A 13,101-nucleotide genomic window follows, 5' to 3' on the forward strand; every position below is an offset into this window, starting at 1 on the left:
GGATTGGCATTAATACGTATTTGGTCTATGAAGGTCATTAACCATCTGGTAAAAGGAAGCTTCATTGATTACAGCTCCTCCTTTGGGTGTCTGCTGTTGCCTGATTCCACTAAACTGTTTCCAGTTTATTGGTAGGAAAATTAGTTCTCCAGTTCAATCGATGTTTAACACCTAAAAAAGGAAGGAAGCATTTCAAGGAACAGGTGTGTGTTTCTTCACTTGTAAATCATTTCTTCGTGCCACAAATATTTAATGAGTACTGGGCTAGGTTACTTGGCTATTTCCACTCTCCCTTGAGATCAAAATGGTGGATTACACTTGTAGGAAAATATCACTTACCCGAACTGACTTAAGGATACATTGTTTTGAAACCGAAATAAACCAGTAACCATTAAAAAAAATGGTGGACACTTGGGGCACCTGGGTGGCTCAGTCAGTTAAGCAACCAGATTCGGCTCAGGTCATGATCTCATGGTTCATGAGTTCGAGCCCGGAGTCGGGCTCTGTGCTGACAGCTCGGAGCCTGGAACCTGTTTCGGATTCTGTCTCTACCCCTCCCCTGCTCATGCTTTGTCTCTCTGTCTCTCTCAAAAGTAAACATTAAAAAAAAATTTTTTTTTTTTTGCTGGATGCTTTAAATACTGAAACCTACACAAGAGCAGAAAGCATTTTGTTTCGAAATGTACCTACCTTCTACGACTAATGTGGGAAAAGTTATTTTCTTTCGGAGCCTCAGTTTGCTTATCTGTAAAATGGGAATAATGCTTGCTATCTTGAGGGTTTAGGGGAGGATTAGATGAGAAAATATGTTCAACACTTGGAGCACAGCTGATGCTCTACAGATACTGATTTTTGGCCTCCGTCTATGTATATCGTCTCAAGTTGATAGCATTGTTTGGATATCAATATGAGGCAAAGAATCAAGTGAGGTTGCCAGTGTCCATGAACTGACTATACTCTCTGTAGTTTCCTTTGTAGTTACTTATGTGCATATAAAGACCATTTTTACACGTTACCATTTCTACACAGGTGTAGATAAACTTGTCAAGTATTTACGATTGCTTTTTTGCCTGAAACATCAGCATTCTTTCCCAATTTTATCTGGAAATGTTCCCGTGAATCATAGTGGTGAGGTTCTGAGCAAATGTTAGATGCCACCAGATTTCGCAAGTTTGAAATCGTTTCTGACTCAGGAAAAAGGAGTATTCTTAAATTCTTTTCCAGATCAGACTTGGTCATGTCTGATGCACTAGTTGGCAGATGTCCAAGTTGTTTCGTTTTATTATTAACTGTTAATTATACAAATAATATTTTATTTTCCCCAAAAAATGTAAATGAGTCTAAAATCTCCTTTGATCCCTACTACTCAGTGGTAACTACAATTATCAATTTGGTCTGTATTCTTCCCGACCATTTGTCTGTGGATTTACACATATATTACAGGATACAGACAGATGAACTTACGTGGAAAGTAGCTATTTTACTCGTCTAAGGAAAATGGGGCCCATTATTGATTTTATCATGTAAACTTTGGTGTGATGGGTAGGAGAGATTGGAGAGGCGAGAAGGAAGAGAGGTCTCTCCGAAAGTGATTGTTTACTTCTCTATAGTCCATTTCACTTTGGTTTTTTGAGTCAGTTTCTTGCAAGTTACACCACCAGAGTGTCTGCTGTGCACATGCAGAAGCAGCTTAAGGATGCTGCATCCAGGGGCTCCTGGGTGGCTCAGCCGGTAGAGCGTTTGACTTTGGCTCAGGTCGTGATCTCATGGTTTGTGAGTTCGAGCCCCACATTGGGCCCTGTGCTGACAGCTCGGAGCCTGGAGCCTGCTTCAGATACTGTGTTTCCCTCTCCCTCTGCCCCTCCCCTGCTCATGCTCTCTCTCGCTCTCAAAAATAAATAAACATTAAAAAAATTTTTTTTTTAATTTTTTTTTTCAACGTTTATTTATTTCTGGGACAGAGAGAGACAGAGCATGAACGAGGGAGGGGCAGAGAGAGAGGGAGGCACACAATCGGAAACAGGCTCCAGGCTCTGAGCCATCAGCCCAGAGCCTGATGCGGGGCTCGAACTCCCGGACCGCGAGATCGTGACCTGAGCCAAAATCAAGAGACACTTAACCGACTGAGCCACCCAGGAGCCCCTGGAGTATTAGCATTTATTTTTTTATTAAAAAAAAAATTTTTTTAACGTTTATTTATTTTTGAGACAGAGAGAGACAGCGCATGAATGGGGGAGGGGCAGAGAGAGGGAGACACAGAATCTGAAACAGGCTCCAGGCTCCGAGCCATCAGCCCAGAGCCCGACGCGGGGCTCGAACTCTCGGACCGCGAGATCGTGACCTGGCTGAAGTCGGACGCTTAACCGACTGCGCCACCCAGGCGCCCCAAAAAAAAAAAATTTTTTTTTAAAGCCGCATCTAGTTTCATCAAAGGGTCACGGCTCAACAAAGACTGGATACGCAACCCCTGTGCCTTCTGAAAGTATCTCTCCACCAAAGACTATCATCAGTCCCATTTTACAAATTAAAAAAAGAAAAAGGAAAAGACTTTGGGCTTTAAAGTGTAAACTGGGGGTGCCTGGCTGGCTGAGTCAGTAGAGCATGCTATGCTTGATCTCCAGGTCGTGAGTTCAAGCCCCACATTGGATGTAGCGATTGCTTAAAAAAAAAAAGTGCAAACTGAGGTCGCCAAGGGTAAATTCTGTTTTCCAACGGAAACAAATCTCTTCGTTAAGCATTTCATCAATTTCTTTTAAAATAGGAGGGGAGGGGCGCCCAGGTGGCTCAGTGGGTTGAGCGTTGGACTCTTGATTTCGGTATAGGTCATGATCCCAGGGTCATGAGATCGAGCCCCGAGTTGGGCTCTGCACTGAGAGTGGAGCCCACTTGGGATTCTCTGTCTCTCTGCAAAATAAATAAAACGGAAAAAGAAAATAAAATGGGAGGGGATTTCAAGTTCCAGACAAGATGGCATAGACTCCTTCCTCCCTGCTCCTCCCTGCTAAGAACAGCTAGAATCTGGGTAAAGAATACAAAAGCCCATCACAACCAGACTCTAGTGGTGGCAGGGGGACCGTGGGCCAGCTGGAGACCACAGGATTTGAGGAAACACGGTAGTGAGCTCCCTGGTTTTTCAATATCCCCGGCCGGGTTCTGGAAAAGCCTGCAACCTAGAATCTCCAGAGCAGACGACAACCAAACAAAAGACGAACAAAACCAAAGAAAAGCTTTTTCTTTCTGGCCCAAAGACCAGGAAAGGAAAGAAACCTTTGACAACACCTACCCTAACCCAGCCAGAGGTGTCAGCAGAGACTGGAGCAGGGACTGTAGACTATGGTTCCCGTCCAATAGCCTGGGGTGGCTGGGGGCGGGGGGGGGGGGGGGGGGGGGGGAGGGAGCCCCGCTTTCCTCTCCCTCCGAGAACACCAGCTCGAGACAGTGGGAGCGTGAGCAGCACCAGGCAGCCTGGGGAAGCACTCTCCTTCCCTGCTGCTGGTGCCGGTCCAGAGCAAGCCGGGAGCCCCAACAGCACCAGGCAGCCCTGGGGGAGCCACGCTCTGCCACCCCCACTCACCCCCCCGTGTGCCCCCACCAGTGGCACCAGCGGGAACCCGCCGAAGAGTCCACACTGTTGTGCCCTGTCCCTGGCAGCAGCAGGTAGCCGGGGTGAGCACTTCCAGCCCCTGCGGGCCTGGCATCGCCCAGTCCCCCATCTGGTGATCTCCTGACCCCCACCAAGTGGCAGGTGGCTAGGAAGGCACTTTTCTCTCCTGCCAGTGGTGTTGGACCAGAGACTGGGGGGTGGGGGTGGGGAGTGTGGACATCTGCCGCTCCCCTCCCACCTGGTGTCCGCAGAGGATCCAGAGAGATGCTTCCCGGACCGGGTGTTGCCCTGTCAGCGGAGACAGAGCAAGGAATCTGGACTTTCACCCTTGTCTGCCAGTGGCAGCTGGTGCCCCTCAGGCTTCTAATTATAGAGTGAAGGAAGGATCTCAGGAGGGAGCTGGAGAAAGGGATTCTGGAAATCGGCATGGGAAGTAATGAAAGACACCTGACTGGCCCAAAGGTAAAACGAAATCAACAGGCCTAAAAATCCGAGAACAGAACCATGATCTCCGTTTCCAAGGTGGCTTCAAGTAGCACACAAGCAAAGCAGACCAGAATGGCGCTGCAGGGGTTCTAAAAACTAAACTGTCGTTGGAACCAGAGTCCACAAAAGTAGGCCACGATCCGCGCGCGCTCAACCTAAACAGAATAACTGCCTGCTAACAAAGAAGATTTAAGTAGGATCCAGAGTCTCCTAACATCCAAAATGTCCAGGAGACGATGGAAAAGCACACAGCATCCCCAGAGCTAGTCAAATCACAACTCGAACGGGAAAAAGACAACACACAGCACTGAGATGAATCCGATGTTGGAATTACCTTACAAGGACTTTAGAGTGACCGTCATAAAAAAATGCTTCAGGGGACGCCTGGGTGGCTCAGCTGGTTAAGTGCCGGACTCTTGATTTTGGCTCAGGTCATGATCTCACGGTTCGTGGGTTTGAGCCCCACATTGGGCTCTGTGCTGACAGCACAGAGCCTGCTTGGGATTCTCTCTCCCCTTCTCTCTCTGCCCCTCCCCCGCTCACCCACTCTCTCTCTCTCTCCCCCCCCAATACATTAATAAACATTTTTAAATGCTATAAACATCTTTTAAAAACACATAATAAACATTAAAAAAATAGTTACAAATTCTCTTGAAACAAACAGAAAAAATCGAAAATTTCAGCAAGCAAATAGTTATAAAAAACAACCAAATGGAAATTACTGAAGTGAAAAATAATCAAAATTAAAAACGGACTGGATGGGCTCATAGTAGCATGAAGATGATGGGATAGAATCAGTGAACTTGTGAACAGAACAATAGAATTTCTCCGATCTGAACAAAAGAGAGAAAATAGATGAGGGCAAAATACCCCAGTCTCAGAGCCTGGTTGGACAATAATATTCATAATATTCATATCATTGAAGTCCCTGAAGGAGAAGAAAGAGTGGGACTGAAAACAAATTCAAAGAAATAATGGCTCTTTAAATTTTTTTAATGTTTATTTTTTTTTGAGAGAGAGAGAGAGAGAGACAGAGACGGAGCATGAGTGGGGGAGGGGCAGAGAGAGGGGGAGACACAGAATCCAAAGCAGGCTCCAGGCTCTGAGCTGTCCGCACAGAGCCGGACATCAGGCTCGAACTTGTGAACTGTGAGATCATGAGCCCGTTGGACACTTAACTGACTGAGCCACGCAGGTGCCCCAAGAAATAATGGCTCTTAACTATAGAGAACAAACTGATGGTTACAAGAAGGGAGGTGGGTGGGGAATGGGTTACATAAGGGATGGGGATTAAGGAGTGAACTTGTCTTAATTAGCACTGGGGGCTGTATGCAATTATTATTTATTTTTTAAAAATTTTTTAATGTTTACTTTTGAGAGAGAGAGACAGAGAGACTGAGCGTGAGCAAGGGAAAGGCAGAGGGAGGGAGACAGAATCCAAAGCAGGCTCCAGGCTCTGAGCTGTCAGCACAGAGCCCGATGTGGGGCTCAAACACTCAAACCACGAGATCATGACCTGAGCTGAAGTCGGATGCTTAACTGACTGAGCCACCCAGGCGCTCCTGCAATTATTGAAGCACTATATTTCACACCTGAAACTAATAAAACACTGTATGTTAACTACACTGGAATTAAACGAGAATTCAAAAAACACACAATATTGAATATGTAAATAAACAAAAGTAATAATGTTAAAAAAAACACAAATAAATACTGGCTGAAAATGTCCCAAACTTGGCAGACATAAACCTACAGTGGTTTTGTTTTAATGTTTATTTATTTTTGAGAGAGAGAGAGAGAGAGAGACTGGGAGAGGGGCAGAGAGAGAGGTAGACACAGAATCCTAAGTAGGCTCCAGGCTCTGAGCTGTGAGCTCAGAGCCGGACATGGGGCTCAAACTCATGAACCATGAGATCGTGACCTGAGCCGAAGTTGCACACGTACCCTACTGAGCCACCCAGGCACCCCTAATATAAACCTACAGTTTTAAGAAGCTCAGTGAAACCCAAACAGGAAAACCCAAAAATGCAACACCAAGACATATCGTAAATAACTTCTGAAAACTAAAGAAAAAGAAAAATTCTTGAATGCAGCCAGAGAGAAAAAAATTATTACCTGTAGAGGAGCACTGATTCAGTTGATAGCAAGTTTCTCATCTGAAATCATGAAGGCTGGAAGGAAGCGGTACAGTTTTCAAATGATGACAGAAAAGACCTGCCAACTCTGAAGTCCATGTTCAGCAAAAATATCCTTCAGGAATGAGAGGGAAATAAAAGACATTCTCAGATGACATAAAACTTACTAAATTTTCACTAGCAGATTTACCACTAACGAATGGCTAAAGGAAGTTCTCCAAACAGAATGGAAATGACAGCAGAAGGAGGCTTAAAAAGTCAGAAAAGAAGGAAAACGATGAAATGTGTATAAAGATAAATATCATAGACTCTCCTTTTCCTCCTCAGTTTTTAAAAAAAAATTTTTTTTAACGTTTATTTATTTTTGAGACAGAGAGAGACAGAGCATGAACAGGGGAGGGGCAGAGAGAGAGGGAGACACAGAATCCGAAACAGGCTCCAGGCTCCGAGCTGTCAGCACAGAGCCCGACGCGGGGCTCGAACTCACGGACCGTGAGATCATGACCTGAGCCGAAGTCGGACGCCTAACCGACCAAGCCACCCAGGCGCCCCATCTCCTTAGTTTTTTAAATCATGATGCATTGCTGAAGCAAAAATTGTAACACCATCTGATTTTGGGTTCAATGTATGTAGAAGAAACAGGTAAGAAAATGATATTTAAAACATTGCAGAGTAAAGGGACCAAAGGGAAAATGAGGTTTCTACACCCAGTAGACTGAGATAAGCTACATATGCGTATTTTTTTGCTTTTCTAAAGTTTATTTATTTGGAGAGAGAGAGGAAGTGGGAGAGGGACAGAGAGAGAGAGGGGGAGAGGGAATCCAAAGCAGGCTCTGTGCTGAGCCCTAATGCGGAGCTCGAACTCTCAAACCATGAGATCACGACCTGAGTCGAAGTTGGACGTTTAACAGGCCACCCAGGCACCCCACATACGCGTATTTTAATACCTAGAGCAAACATTAAGAAAACCATGTAAAGCGAAATACTCAAAACCACTATGTACGTCAAAATGGAATTCTAAAAAATATTCAAGTAACCCACTGTAAGGCAAGAAAAGGAAAACAGAAGAATGAGAAATAGAACAATAAAATGTTAGACTTTAGCCATAAGATATCAATAACCATGTTAAAGGTACATAGTCTAGGGGCGCCTGGGTGGCTCAGTCAGTTAAGCATCCGACTTTGGCTCAGGCCATGATCTCACTGCTCATGAGTTCGAGCCCCGCATCAGGCTCTGTGCTGACAGATTCTGTCTCCGTCTCTCTGCCCCTCCCCTGCTCACACACTGTCTCTCTCTCTCTCTCTCTCAAGCATAAAAAAATAAAACATAAAAATTTTTTTTAAAAGGTGAATAGTCTACATACATGAGTTAAAATACAGAGATTCACAGAATGGTTTTTAAAAACAACCCAACTATATGCTGTTTACTAGAAACTCACTTCAAATATAATAACATAGGTAAGGTAGAAAGTAAAAGGATGGATGGGGCGCCTGGGTGGCGCAGTCGGTTAAGCGTCCGACTTCAGCCAGGTCACGATCTCGCGGTCTGTGAGTTCGAGCCCTGCGTCGGGCTCTGGGCTGATGGCTCAGAGCCTGGAGCCTGTTTCCGATTCTGTGTCTCCCTCTCTCTCTGCCCCTCCCCTGTTCATGCTCTGTCTCTCTCTGTCCCAAAAATAAATAAACGTTGGAAAAAAAAATTAAAAAAAAAAAAAAGAAAGTAAAAGGATGGAAAAAGATGTACTACTTAAATGGTCATTTATGAAAGGAGTGGTTATATTAATATCAGATAAAGTAGACTCCAGAGCAAACAAAATTAGCAGGTACAAAGAGGGATACTGCATAAAAGGGTCAATCCACCAAGAAGACACGGCAATCCAAAATGTGTACGCACCAAACAACACAAGAGAGCTTCAAAGTACATGAAGCAAAATCTGATAGAAGTGAAAGGAGAAATAAATCCACAATTATCGTTAAAAACTTCAATATGCCCTCTTAGCAGAACTACTACACATGAAATCAGCAAGATTATACAACTCAAAACCATCAAGCAACAGGATCTAATTTATAGGACACTCCACCCAATAATAGCATAATTCACATTCTTTTCAAATACCCACGGAACAGTCACCGAGAAGGATAGCTCATAATCTGGGTCATAAAACAGACTCAACAAATATAAAAGAACTGAAATCATACAGAGTATGTTCTCTGACCATAATGGAATCAAACTAGAAATTAGTAACAAAATCAACAGGAAAATCTCCAAACAGTTGGAAACTAAACAACACATTTCTCATGGATCTATAGGTGAAAAAGGAAATCTCAAGAGAAAAATTTCAAAATACAATGAATGGAACAAAAATGAAAATATATCAAAATCTGTGGAATGTAGCTTTAGCCAAAGCAGTGCTGACATGGGAATTTAGAACACTAAATGCTTACTTACACCAGAAAAGGGCAAAGGTCTCAAATCAATCATGTAAGCTCCCACCTAAAGACACTAGAAAAAGAGGAGCAAAATAAAATGAACTCACAACAAGCAGAAGGAGAAAAATAATAAAGATAAGAGCAGGAATCAATCAAATTGAAGAAAGGAAATCAACAGAGAAAATCAATTAAACAAAAAGCTATTTCTCTGAAAAGATCAATCAAGTTGATAAGCAAAAGAGGAAGATGCAAATCACTAATACCACAAATGAGACAGGAGAATCTTACTACAGATCCTTATAGCCATTGAAAGGAAAATAAAGTCCTCACCCCAGTCCTCAACCCTTCTTTGGAAGAAAGATGCTATGTGAATGTCTGCCCATAACACATACATAGTCAATCCATGAACAAAATGTTCATAAACTCTGTCAGTATTTGGAAAAGAAACTAGCAAACTATGAAATTTGTTTGACATTAACCCCCACCTCCCCCGCAAAAAGAACTACTATATGATCCAGCAATCCCACTTCTGGGTGTATGCCCAAAGGAAACAAGACCATTATCTCAAAGAGGTGTTTGCACTCCCATGTTCATTGCAACTTACTCACAATAGCCAAGGTATGGAAACAACCTAAGTGTTTGTCAACGAATGAACAGATGAAGTAAATGTGGCATATATATACAATGGAATATCATTCGGCCTTACAAAAGAAAAAGATCCTGTCATTTGTGACAACATGGATGAACCTGGAGGGCATTATGCTAGTGAAATAAGCCAGACAGAGAAAGACAAATATTGCATGGTATCACTTGTACGTGGAATTGTTAATCAGTTAAGCATCCGACTTTAGCTCAGGTCATGATCTCACGGTTTGTGAGTTCAAGCCCTTCATTGGGCTGGAGCCTGCTTTGGATTCTGTGTCTCCCTCTCTTTCTATCCCTCCCCACTCACGCTCTCTCTCTCAAAAATAAATAAACATGGGGTGCCTGGGTGGCTTGGTCGGTTGAGCATCCAGCTTCGGCTTGGGTCATGGTCTCACGGTCCATGTGTTCAAGCCCCACGTCAGGCTCTGTGCTGACAGCTCGGAGTCTGGAGCCTGCTTCAGATTCTGTGTCTCCCTCTCTCTCTGCCCCTCCCCTGCTCATGCTCTGTCTCTCTCAGTCTCAAAAATAAATAAAAACATTTAAAAATACATAAATATTAAATGTATATATATAATAGGAAATAAAAGGGCAAAGTCACAGAAACAGAGAGTAGAATAGTGGTTACCAGAGGCTGAGAGGGTGGGGAAAATAGAGGTTGGTAAAAAGGTATGAACATTCAGCTATAAGATGAATGAGGTCTGAATTTCTAATGTATACCATAGTGACTATAGTTGATAACACTGTATTGTATAATTAAAATTTGCTAAGAGAGTAGAACTTAAATGTTCTTACCAACAAAAAGGGTAAATATGTGAGATGATGGATGTGTTTTTAAAAAAGGAATACCATGGGGGCGCCTGGGTGGCTCAGTCAGTTAAGCATCTGACTCGGTTTCGGCTCTGGTCATGATTTCATAGTTTCGTGAGTTCGAGGCCCATATCAGGCTCCCTGCTCACAGAGCAGAGCCTGCTTGGGATTCTCTCTCTCTCTCCCTCTCTCTGCCCCTCCCCTGTCTCTCTCTCTCTCTCTCTCAAAATAAATAAATAAGCTTTTAAAAATTAAAAAAATTAAAAAGGAATAGTATGAAAAACCCTAGGCATTTAAATTTGACAACTTAGATAAAATGGACCAATTCCTCCGGGCGCCTGGGTGGCGCAGTCGGTTAAGTGTCCGACTTCAGCCAGGTCACGATCTCGCGGTTCGGGAGTTCGAGCCCCGCGTCAGGCTCTGGGCTGATGGCTCAGAGCCTGGAGCCTGTTTCCGATTCTGTGTCTCCCTCTCTCTCTGCCCCTCCCCCGTTCATGCTCTGTCTCTCTCTGTCCCAAAAATAAATAAATAAACGTTGAAAAAAAAATTTTAAAAATGGACCAATTCCTTGAAAACCACGAAAACTCAACCAATATGGGATTTATAATCTGAAGAGTCCCATAACTATTAAAGAAATTATGGGGCGCCTGGGTGGCGCAGTCGGTTAAGCGTCTGACTTCAGCCAGGTCACGATCTCGCGGTCCGTGAGTTCGAGCCCCGCGTCAGGCTCTGGGCTGATGGCTCAGAGCCTGGAGCCTGTTTCCGATTCTGTGTCTCCCTCTCTCTCTGCCCCTCCCCTGTTCATGATCTGTCTCTCTCTGTCCCAAAAATAAATAAACGTTAAAAAAAATTATTAAAAAAAAAGAAATTAGATTAGTAATTTAAAAGGTCTTGGGGTGCCTTGGGTGACTCAGTCACCCACTCAGTCACCGGTTGAGGGTCCAGCTCTTGATTCGGCGCAGGTCATGATCTCACAGTTTCATGAGTTTAAGCCCCGCATCAGGCTCTATGATGTGCAGAGCCTGCTTGAGATTCTCCCTCTTTCTCTGCCCTTCCCCTGCTCGGACTCTCTCTGTCTCTCTCAAAACAAATAAATAAACTTAAATAAAAATCAAAGGTCTTAAAAAGAAAGCTCCAGGTCCAAATGGTTTCACTAAACAATTCTACCAAACGTTTAAAAGAATTAATACGAAAAAATTTCTACCAAACTACCAAAATTCCATTTAAAGAATTAATACAAAAGAATTTACACAGTCTTTTCCAGAATACCAAAGAGGAGGGAACACTTCTGTGTCAGTGGTCCCCAAGACCATGCCTGGACCCAATGATTCACTAGAAACTCAGCACATAGTTAGGCTCAGGGCTATGATTTATTACAGTGAGAGACTGCAGAGCAAAATTAGCGAAGGCACAGGGGGTGATGCCCAGAGAAAAAACCAGGTACAAGCTTCCAAGAGTCCTCTCCGACTGGAGTCATACAGGACATACCTTAGTCCTCCAGCAAACAGTTGTGACAACACATGTGAAATGCTATCTATCAGGGAAGCTCCTGAGAAACTCAGTTCCCAAGGCATTTATTGGGGTTGGTCATATAGGCACCATCTGCCTAGCATTTACCAAAATTCCAGACTCCCAGAAGGAAAGCAGGTGTCCCACACAGACCATATTGTTTGTACAAACAGCTTAGGCACAGCGAGCCACTCTTATCAGTCCTGGTAATGACGGGAATCCTCCTCAAATCCAAGTTTCCAGATGCTAACCAAGGACCAACCTTGCAAGCAGGCCCTTCAAAGGATGGCAGTCAGGCCTGCTATGTTAACTCTTGTCTGCACAGCTTGGATATCAGGAGATTTGAAATTTAGTCGCAGCAGAAATCACACATGCTCAAACAGTTCAGGCATGGCGAACCACTCTTATCAATGTATCAATGCTGGGAATGGTGGGAACCCTCCAGAAATCCGAGTTCCCAGTAGCCTTCCAAGGGCCTTCTGTGTTAACTCTTTTCTGCACAACTTCCCAACTCATTTTATGAGGCCAGTATTATCCTAATTCCGAAACCAGCATTCGTTCATGATAAAAACTCAAAGCAAACTAGGAATAGAAGGGGACTTTTTCAGCTTGATAAAGAGCAGCTGGTAGTTTTCTTTATGGTGAAAGATGGCACGTTTCCCCCTAGGACAGGGAACAAGGGAAGTATGTCCACTCACATCACTGTCACTCAACATAGGACCGAAAGTTCTCGCCTGCACAATAAGGTAAGAAAAGGAAATAAAAAGCAGACAGATTGGAAGGGAAGAAATAAAACTGTGTATTCACAGACAACACGAGTGGTTGTGTAGAAAATCCCAACGAATCTACTAGAAAATTTCTAGAACTAAAAAATGGGTTCAGCAAAGTCAAAGGATACAAGATCAACACACAAAGATTAATTGCATTTCTATATACATACTGATAATGAGCAATGAAACCCCCCCACAATACTATTTGTAATCACTCCAAAGAAAATGAAATACGGTGTACAATGAACAAAACATGCATGGGATCCGCGTGCTGAAAATTCCAAAATGCTGAGGAAAGAAGTCAAAGATCTAAATAAATGCAGAGGCACACAAATCATCTTCATGGACTGGAAGACGCAATATAATAAAGATGTTAATTCTCCCCCAAATGGATCCGTAAGTTTAACACAGTCCCTTTAAAAATCCCAGCAGAGTTTCTGCAGATATAAACAAGCTAATTCCAAAATTTATATAGAAAGGCAAATGACCTTGAATGGCTAAAGCAATTTTGAAGAATAAAGTGGAAAGAATCACTCTACCCAATTTTAAATCTTCCTATACAGCTACAGTAATTTAAACTTTGATATTCACAGAGGGGTAGACACATAAGAACAACAGAACAGAATAGGGAACCAAAAATATCCCCACACCATTCGTCCAACACAACATGCCCAACTGATTTTGACAAAAGCAATTCAATGGAGGAAAGAGAGTCATTT

The sequence above is a fragment of the Prionailurus viverrinus genome, chromosome X (genome assembly GCF_022837055.1).
Source record: "Prionailurus viverrinus isolate Anna chromosome X, UM_Priviv_1.0, whole genome shotgun sequence".
In the NCBI taxonomy this organism is placed as follows: Eukaryota; Metazoa; Chordata; class Mammalia; order Carnivora; family Felidae; genus Prionailurus; species Prionailurus viverrinus.